Below are 11,219 nucleotides of genomic sequence, written 5' to 3'. Positions count from 1 at the left end.
TCACTACATTTGGAGTCTTGTAGTTCACTATAAGGGTCTTTTGAATTCAATGTAAAGTTTGGAAAGTTTATTGTAAATTACTTCTTTTGTTTAACATTATGGAAATTCTTATCTAATTGTTAAATGATGATTCTTATGGTGTTTTTCTTTAATGTTGTTGAATGTTTTACTGAATTTGCATGAAATGTTATTTTACTAAAATTTCTCTTTTTGCATGTTTTTGCATATGCCATACTTCGTACATTGTTTTGTATTAACGCCATACTTTTCTATACTATCTATGTATAGGTTTTGGAAACAAGGTTGAAGTCGAGAAGTAAAAGCTTGGGGAAGTTCCTCTCAAGACAAAGTGTGTCCTCATATATCTGAGGGCATAATTTCTATCCTCTTAGTTTCCTTATGTTAAGACTTATTATGTATCTCTTTCAAATGTAAAGGGGCGTTTCCCTAAGTTAATTATATCGTGTCTTTAAGTTTGGCTTGTGACAATGAGATTTTCTTAGTATTTATAAAAGATTCATTTTTTATATCAAATGTCTTGAAAAGTTTTAATTCCGCACTACTTTTAATATCTAATGTAATGAACGATAGTTAAAGGGCTTGTACAAGACCCCAAAGGATCAAGTACATCCAGTCACGAAAGGAGTGTTCTCCCTAACTTCTAGGGGGTACTTTCGGATCGTGACAAACTTGGTATTAGAGCATAAGTTAATGGGAAATAGTTTAGGTTCTAAAGGTCTCACAATCCACGTCTAGTAGTATCTTGGTCATTGGTGTGAGTCGCGAATATCCATTTACAAAAGGCTATAGGACGATAGAGTTTCACTTTGTTCATTACTCTTGAATCGTGCCGTAGAACTTAACTCCATAAGGCCTCTCTCTCTTATGTTCCCTTCTCGTGTGGTCTTCTAGGTGAAATTTCTTCGAAGGGGAGATGTTTCTAAGTTGAGGGAGAGAAAAGGTGAGTTTTGATGTTATGATGGTTTTGTGGCTAAAAGAGTAGATTCGAAGGTAAGTTTTGAAAAATTGTAATGTGATGACATTTATGGCTATGTGTGACTTATGAGATTGGAAGTGTGTGATGATTAATGATTAACTTTGTGGTGATTTAGTTCTAAGCATGGTAAGATTATAAGGATTGAATAAAGTGCCTTTGAGAAATGACTTATCATGTGATTATCTTGGATAATGGTAGAAATGCTTTAAGGTGTAAATTTGAGAAATGTTGAAAGAATGTGGAAATTTTGTAGGAGTTGAGGGCAACCCTCTTGTGTGCTTAATGTTCGAATAGTTATTCTTGTGATTTAGTTGAGGTTGTGGTGTTGGTTTACACTAAGGAGAAAATGTGGTATGAATGCCTAGTAAGGTAGTTTGTTCCATGAAATTGAGTTAAGTGTTGCCTAAGAGTTGAATGAAGTGATGTTTAAGAGAGTTTGTTTAGGCTTGAATCCAAAAAGGGAAGTGTTATGCTTAACTTTTAAGGTTGATGTTTAACCTTAATGTGCATGAGTCGAGGGTAGTGTGAGTTCCTACCTAGTGAGAGTCATAATGGTGCTTTAAAGTATGAGTCCTTGAATATGGATTTACCCTAAGTGGGGGAGAATGAAAGTTGAGTAAAATGGCATGTAATGTACTCAGTCCAATAGAATTCTCAAGGGTCATTAAGTGGGAGTGGTAGTATGGGATGTTACTCTCACAATGAACTTGGTTGAACCTACCAAGTCTCCTTGGATTAAGTTAGTGTGGTCTTGTCCCTCATACTCATGACATCTTCTTAAAGTTGCTTGAAAGGTGTATTATTAAAGATTTTAAGCATGTGACACAGTGAAGTTTTTAATTCATTGTAAGTAAGTCCAAATATTTGAGAAAATTGCATTTTTCATGACTTATGGTTTCAATGTGTTATGAGGTGAGTTTATGTGGTATAATACTTCATATGATCATGCCTTCTTGATTAATTGCTCAAAGAATGAAAATTTTTAAATTTTAAGCATTCTTAATAGTGTTACAGTGATGTACATTGTAAGATTTTCAAATTTTGAGAAAATTTGTCTTTCCTTTGATTGAAGTTTAATTGTGTGTAATAATGTTGTATATGATCATGTTTAAGGTTGGAGAATTTAGTTCCTCGATAAAAGAATGTTAAGGGTGAGTTTTGAAAATTTTGAAGTTGGAAAGAGTTGCCTATGTTGCTAAGTGTTTGAAAATGTGAAATAATGCTCCTTTCTAGTTGATGCTTTGATTTTCAGTGTTTGAGCCTTGATTGTAATGTTTTATATTATGCTAAGTGAATACTTAATGATCGTGAAATTTTATTGCCGTTCGAGGACGAATGTTGTTCTAAGTGCAGGAGAATGTAATGCACCAAAATGAACTAAGGTGAACTAGAGCCTCATGAGTGTTTCTTGAGTTAATTTGAATTTAAAATGAGCCAATTTAGTGTTCTTAGTCATTATGTGAATTTTGGTTAAGTTTGGAGGTCAAACGTCCAAGAATGTCCATGACGTTCAGGGGATATGCCTTAGAAAGTGTTGTTGCGTCCTGATGTGTTTGAGTGAGTTTTATGTGTTCGTTTTAATCGAAATTTATGTGGGATTTCCTAATACCAAGATGAATTATTTTAGGGGTTTAACATCCGAGCATGCGCCCACCTAGGACCCACAAGGGGCACTAGAGAAGGGCCCAAAGCTTGGTCCCAAAACTACGTAGGCAGTGTCTATCAACGAGAACAAACGACGGCCAGTAGGTCAACAAACGGCCCGTTGTCTTGGTCCGTTAATTGGACCTGAAATTTAGGTTGTACATTCTCTATTTGGATCTAAGTATAAACCCACGACACCCCACCAGCGGTCCGTTGATGGACAGACAGTCCGTTGGTTATGTCTCGTCTGTGAGGCCTTAAACAACTGTTAAGGGGCTGCCTTGGCTTGGGGTGTTTGGTAAATTCACCAAAAGTCTTTTATGACCCTAGGACGTTTATTTTATGTTTTATTATATATATTTATGTGTTTCAAACCCTAAGACCTAATTTTAGACTCCTCTTCCTACACCCAAAACCCCACTCTCTTAGAAGACTCTCTCAAGTCTCTTTGGAAGATACAAGTCAAGAAGAACTTGGAGGGCTGGTTTGTACTTGTTATTCATAAAAAATAAGTGTTTTGTCTCGAATTTGAGGTGTGGTATCCATTCTTGAACCCTCTTCCATTCAAGGAGTCATTTCCAAAAGATTTCAAAAAGGGTTTTCAAACTCTGTTTCCTTCTACCTTTGATTTAAGCATGGGTATTCTTGTAAAAGTGTTTTAATGATTCAAATGTGTTTATTCCATTATAAATACATAATTAACTCATGTATATGCATGTTTCAAACAATTGGTAAGAAATGAGTTAAATGATCATGTTTGGGTAAGGTATAAACTTTTGTTTTCATATGTTGTTATTTTGGTTTAGCTACTGCCCTAAGGACCTTAGTATGATGAAATATTGAGAAGTTGGTTATAGATGGTGATGGTTTGGTTATATGGTGAGTTACTAATATTGTGTAATTCTTATGATAAATTGCCCTTGAGTGGTATGGTCCACCTTCTTGGTGGCAGTCTTTATTTGATGAACATGATATTACTTAGTATGTTTGTGAGTGTGGATTTGAAGTCCTAATATGTGAAATGAAGTGATATTGAATATAAGCCTTGTCTTGTGTTTTGTGAAGTTGAATTGCATGTTTTTTCTAAGATTATGCCTAAGTGTCGTATATGATTTTGTGAAGCATGTAAGGTATGTAAATTGATGAATGTAGGTCAAAATCATGTATAGAAACAAATGTGAATGGTATGATGCTTGTATGCAAGATGTTCTCACAAGTACACACACTCACTTGAATGAATGCATGAAGCTAAGTTGAGTAAGTAGAGGAGTTTTGGGTGAACATTCTTCGTGAGTTGAGATGATGTTTTTAGTAGAAACCTCACTATATCCTAAGAGATTTTAAGATAGGTTGGAGGATGAATGCCCTTCGTGATTTGAGATGTGTTGTTCTCTAGTTATCCTTAACCTATAGCTTAAAGTGTTTAGAATATGTGGGGGTTATGTCTAGCACCAAGAGGAAATGAAGAAGAGGTTGTTACACTTCATGAGTTGAGATGTTGTATTCCAATGTATCTCTTGAGATAAGAACTCCTCGTTAGTAGAGATTGAGTTACTTAGTAGAAATCTCCCTATCCCTTAACTATGCGCCCGCATATGTGTAGCTATTGGGAAATCCATGTAAAATCTAAAAAGAATGACCTTACTCTAGGCAAGTGAGGATCCATTATCCGATAGGGGTTAATGTTGAGATCCCATGTCTAGATCTCATGGTCTATGTCGGTTAAGATAACTCCCACAAAGAAAAAATGTGCTAAGTCTTCTAAAGGAGTGTTCTACTTAGGGTAGGTAGTTAAATGGGATGTTATTTATCCATTGCACTAGGTAGGCAATCCAAAAGGGGAGTCTTGGTGATTCTTATGTGAATTGAATGAACTAAGTCTCCTAAAAGAATGTACTACTTAGGGTAGGTGGTGGTATGGGACCGTATCTATCCATTGCACTAGGTAGGACCTTCCGAAAGAAAGTCTTGGTGCGAAGTCTTTTAAAAGAGTGTACTACTTAGGGTAGGTGGTGATATGGGATGCATCTACTCATTACACTATGTAGGCATTCCGAAAGGGAATTCTTGGTGTGTTGTTGGGTGTTCTACTATTTTATTGCCATTGAGTGGGTGCTTGTTACCCCGAGGTGAGTATGTCGCGAGGGAGGAAGTCTTGAGGGTCTCTTTGGTGTGTATTTAAGAAGGTATATGTGTATTTACTACATGTCTTACCTTAGTGAGTCTTAGGATGACCTTTGATGGGAAACTCCGATGGAAATGATGCTTATTCCTCTATTTTGAGTCTTGTAGTTCACTGTAAGGGTCTTTTGAATTCAAGGTAAAGTTTGAAAAGTTTACTGTAAATTGCTTCTTTTGTTTAAAATTATGCAAATTCTTCTCTAAGTGTTAAATGATGATTCTTATGGTGTTTTGCTTTTATGTTGTTGAATGTTTTACTTAATTTGCATGAAATGTTATTTTACTAAAATGTCCCATTTTGCATGTTTTTGCATATGCCATACTTATACATTGTTTTGTACTAACCGTATACTTCTTTATACTATCAAAGTATAGGTTTTGGAAGCAAGGTTAAAGTCTATAAGGAAACACTTGGGGATGTTCCTCTCAAGACTGGAGTGTTCTACTTAGGGTAGGTAGTTGAATGGGATGTTATATATCCACTCCACTAGGTAGGCAATCCAAAAGGGGAGTCTTGGTGAGTCTTATTTGAATTGACTGACTTAACTCTCCTAAAAAAATGTACTACTTAGGGTAGGTGGTGGAATGGGACGCTATCTATCCATTGCACTAGGTAGGACCTTCCGAAAGAAAGTCTTGTTGCCAAGTCTTTTAAAAGAGTGTACTACTTAGGGTAGGTGGTGATACGGGATGCCATCTACTCATTGCAATAAGTAGGCATTCCGAAAGGAAACTCTTGGTGTGCTGTTGGGTGTTCTACTATTTTATTGCAATTGAGTGGGTGATTGTTACCCCGAGGTGAGTATGCCGAGAGGGAGGAAGCCTTGAGGGTCGCTTTGGTATGTATTGAAGGAGGTATATGTGTATTTTCTTCATGTCTTACCTTAGTGAGTCTTAGGATGACCTTTGATGGGAAACTCCGATGGAAATGATGCTTATTCCTCATTAGTAATACTTGGGAAGTTCACTATATTTGGAGTCTTGTAGTTCACACTGTAAGGGTCTTTTGAATTCAAGGTAAAGTTTGAAAATTTCTCTGTAAATTGCTTCTTTTGTTTAAAATTATGCAAATTCTTCTCTAAGTGCTAAATGATGATTCTTATGGTGTTTTACTTTTATGTTGTTGAATGTTTTACTTAATTTGCATGAAATGTTATTTTACTAAAATGTTATTTACTAAAATATCCCCTTTCGCATGTCTTTGCATATGCCATGGTTATACATTGTTTTGTACTAACCGTACACTTTTTTATACTATCTAAGTACAGGTTTTGGAAGCAAGGTTAAAGTCTAGAAGGAAAAGCTTGGGGAAGTTCCTTTAAAGACAAAGTGTGTCCTCATATATCCGAGGGCATAATTTCTATCTTCTTAGTATACTTATGTTAAGACTTATTATGTATCTCTTTCAAATATAAAGAGGCGTGCCCCAAAGTTAATTATGTCGTGTTTTTAAATTTGGCTTGTGACGATGAGATATTTTTAGTATTTATAAAAGTTTCCTTTCTATATCAAATGTCTTGAAAAGTTTTAATTCTGCACTATTTTTCATGTCTTATTTAATGAACAATAGTTAAAGGGCTTGTACAAGACCCCTAAGGGTCAAGTACGCCCGGTCACAATACGAGGGTTCTCCCTAACTTCTAGGGGGTACTTTAAGGTTGTGACATGTTAAACTTATGGTGGAGACATTTACTTTCTTGTCAATCTATATGTGAGCTGATCATAGCCTTGAAGGCAAGTTTATGAATTATGAAGGGTGGTTATGATGATCTCACTTACGAAGTTTTATGCCTAGTTTTCCAATGCTAGTATCATGTTATAGGTATATTGATGATACATTCTATATGTGAATAAGTAATTTAGGGTTAGGTGCTATACATGTTAATGCTTCGATACCCTCGTGTAGTATGACACACTATCTATGAACCCTATATAAATTTGTGGTCTCAGCATGATAGGAGTCATAGATTTTATGATGAAGTTGTCTTATCTCCTATGTTATAACGTTGATGTTTGTGGTCTATTGTCCCCAGTACTATATATGTGAATTGTCTATGGTTTAAGGGACATGAATATGTGTTGTGATCCTATGAGGGTGGCTGCCTTAATGTTGTTATTGTTTCCATTATGTGGTCATGTTAACTATGTTACGCACACACCCCTTATGCATGCTTATGAGTAGGATAGATAAAAGGTAGATAATGAAAGGATAATTCTCATATGCACCTAATGTCTACTACTGTTCATGTGAAGTATATGTTCATGAAAGTATGATAATATATCTTAATTAGGATGACTTGATATGTGTACTAGCATGGACAAGGGTATGGGACCTATTTTATGCATTGCACATGGGTGCCTTGATAGGATAGTTTCTAATAAGATTCTCTATATACATGAATATGAATGCATGAGTAAGCTATGAATATGACCTACATACTATGATGACAAATTTATGATAGGATGAAGTATGAATATGCATAGTATAAATGTGTTAATATGAAAGGATTGTTCATATATGTACACATATACACTTATGCATGGATTAAGGGAAACATTAACATGTGTTGTCTAATAATGTTTACGTGAAAGGTTTTCTCACATATATATATACACACACACATAAATTGTATGAATGAAGCATGCTATGGTATTCTAGTATGTAGGGTCTCTTGAATGATTTGCTCAATTGTACTATGAACTAGACTATGCTTTAAATGTGCTATGTCCATTCCCATGAGCTAGGTTGATGGAAGAACATTCTCATGTATAACCTAGAACTATGCATATGAGGATCTAATCTTTTAAAGCCTATTTTTTAAAAAATAATGTTTTTAAAGGATTTTCAATAAAGGGAAGTTAGTTTAGCACCGAGTGAACTTGAAGATCAGGTGTGCTCCTTCCAAATGGGAAGGCTTTTTCAACATAGTCCTCACGAGGTGGATAACTATAATGCCCAATTGTCATAAATAGGGTTTCCATATATACATCCAAATTCCATAAAATATGTTGCCTCATAGGACATAGCAAGTGGATCCAACTAATACACTAGAATTATATTCATGTCTTACCTTAGTGAGTAAGACACCCTCTTTAGTGTAGTGGGATGATACTAAATTCCATGTTTACCACCCATGGTCTTAATGTCTGTTAAGGTTATAGTTTTCCTAACGTAAAATAGACAATAAAAGTTAAGTAAGGAGACATAACTAGGGTAACCTAGGGGAAATTACTTACGATAGATGAGATTAAATTACCAATGAATTGCACAAGTAGTTTTTTGAAGGAAGTTCTAGGAAATACTTCTATGTGTCTATTTATTTGTTGATAATCCTTTATGTATGACATTGTAGAGTTGTTCTACTTGTTATGATAATATGCATGGTATCAGTCATATTGTGTATATATGATGAGGTATACCTTATATGCATAATTTTAGTCTTATTGACTGTATGATGAAAGTTATATCTAATGAGTATGAAGTTGTACCTACTTACCATGTTGGTCTGTGAAGTAAGCGATACGGTATTATAATGTTTTATATGAAGTAAAGTTTAAGTATGTTAATATTTACTATTGCTTTACTATTATGATGTTTGAAGTCTTGACATGTATGTGGTCTTGTAATGAGTTCTTCTATATGGTCCATAATGTATGTTGGGGTCAAATGTGAAGTATGTGTCTTTTTATATGAAATGCTTCAATGAATGTATGTGTTGAGTTTATAAAGGTTATATGAATGTTTACCTTAGTGGCATTATGTTGATGCTTTATTGTGGATGGTGGAATGGGTCACTATTCATACATTGCACCAAGTTTTAGTAGAAGGTTAGGTAGGATTTAATGGATTAAAGTAAAAGAAGAGAATGTTATGAACATGACTAATGTGCTTTAAATGCAATACACGTGACTTGGTGTGTTGAAATGAATAGTGTCTATGCCTATATGATGTATGTGAACTATATTGTGTAATTGTGTCTATGTTTATGAAGATTCTTTCAAAAGGCATGTTGGATGATTTCAAAATAAAATGTCCTCTTTAAATGCATATTTTTGCACGATTTTCATACTTAGTGCATTATTTTACTAACAACATTCTTCTTCAATTTTTTACACAAAGTATAGGTGGTAAGGATGTCTCTTAAAGTTAAGGGCTTCGATAGCTTACCAAGTTCAAAGAAAGGAATACTTAAGATTCAAGGATGTCCTATGTCAAATTATTCTTAAAGTTATGCAATAGCTTAGTTATTGTGTTATGTTATAAGGGCACTGTCCCTAGTCTATTCTAATGATATTGAGTCTAAGATACCAAACATAGAGTTTAACTATGTAATATGATATTTTTATATATATGAAGTGATGTTTCTAGCTTATGATGTGCTATGAAAATTTTTAAATATTACGCTAAATTTCCTATGGCAATGTGATGAATGATAACTGTGGGCTTTTATAAGATCTTTGAGAGGTCAAGTGCGCCATGATACTTCTGGGGTGCTCTTTGGTCATGACAAACGTGCTATCATAGCATGAGATTATAACATTGGTTTTAGGGTCCAAAGTCTCATATTTTTACGTCTGGTATAGTGTCGTTCAATGGTGGTGAGTCATCACACATCCATGTGTGCATGGATACGGGAGGATAGAGTTTCCCTTCTTCACTATTCTCATGTCGTGCTATACAAATTAACTCTATATGATGACACTCTTATGTTTCCTTGTCTGGTGGTCTTTTATAGGTTATTTCTTTGATTGGGTGATGTCCTAGCGATTGAGGGAGAAAAGGTTAGTTTTGATGATTACCTTTGATTTACGGTTTGATGATTAGTTATGAAGGTGTTTTTGCATGTGTTGATGTGACTCCAAGTATGGCTTTATATGTGACTCATGGGAAATGAGATGTTATGTTTAGAAGTTATTATATGATATGGGTATAGCCTGTATAGAGTTGTTATAGTTATATGGAGTTTTCTTTGCTGCAGTGAATTATCTTATGGTTATGTACGATGGTAGTATAATGGTATGTATTAGGCATGAACGATTTTGGAATAAAATGTGGTAAAAGTGAAAGTTGATGTTTCCCTTTAATGTGTGTAATGCTTCATAGTTGCCTTGTGTGGATTGGAGTCCCTTGTACAGGCTTGATCCTAAGATGTGAAGGTAATGTGCCTACCTTGTAGGTGATTATTAAGTATTCTAGTTAATGAGAGAATCCTTATGACTAGTTAATGATTCCCTGTATGAACTTATTCTAAGAGTGGTGAAAGAGGGAAGAAAGGGTTTTATTCCATCTGCTCATATTATGTCTTTCCCTAAAGTTGACTTAGAAGGGTGTATGTATCCCTTAGTCCATGTGGATACGAAAATCATTCATGGTGACCTACTTTGAAAGTTGTTAGTTGCCTTTTAAGTTTGAACTTAAGTTTGGACACTTGGAAAAAGGGTGCTTACATTGTACCTAGGCATGGTTGGTTGGAAGATACAACCAAAGGTGATAATGTGGGTTGAGATGACCTAGAATTTACCTTTGCCTGGTGTTGAGAGAAATTAAAGAGGCCTTATGGACAAGTCTCCTCTATGTTTTGCATAAGGTGTTACCTAGAGAGGATGGTTACCCTAAAGTTCTAAAAATAAATATCGTGTTAGACCTTAAGAGACCTACTATGTACCCTATGTTATGATGAAGTGATGGAGTTACCCTAGGTATTCATAGTGTAGTTATGCCCTCATATGGATTTGTAGCAAGACCTAACTTAATTGTTATGAGTTTCATTTGAGTGTTAGTCTTAGAGGAATGATGATTCTTGAATTGTACCTCTTGATGATTGAGTTAGTATACTCCTTGATGAGTAGAAGTGGAAACCCTCAATGATGTCAAACATTCTTATGTGAGGAGTATAAACGTTGGTCTTGACTTTCCTTGACCCTGGTGTTTAATGGTATGATGTGATTAGTCTTACCCCATGTGGGGGATAATATGCCTAGAAGGTAAGATTTTAAGTGCCCTTTATGTTCCTATGTTGAGTTCCTTGATCTTCCTTATGTTGAGAATCACTTTTACATGATATTGATGAAAGGCGTTCTAAAGCTTAAATCCCAATAGTGGAATGATGTACTTAATTATTATGGTTGGTGAGCTAAAATTCTCCTAAGGTTGAGTTAAGTTGCTCTTTTTGGGTTTACCCTATGTGGGGGGTGATGATTTTAGTAGTAAGGATGTTGATATCCTTATCTATTCCTTCTATTCTTACTCAACCTTGAAACAAAAGAGTTCCTGAGTAGCTTGTTCGAAATGGGAGTCTTGCATATAAGCTTAAGCTGCATATTCTCCATAAGTTATGCATGTCTTAAATGACACTATGTTATCCATGTTTGGAAAGGTTTTACTTGCATTAAAAAT

This window comes from Solanum pennellii, chromosome 7, assembly GCF_001406875.1.
Source record: "Solanum pennellii chromosome 7, SPENNV200".
Lineage (NCBI taxonomy): Eukaryota > Viridiplantae > Streptophyta > Magnoliopsida > Solanales > Solanaceae > Solanum > Solanum pennellii.
This window is presented reverse-complemented; position numbering follows the sequence as displayed.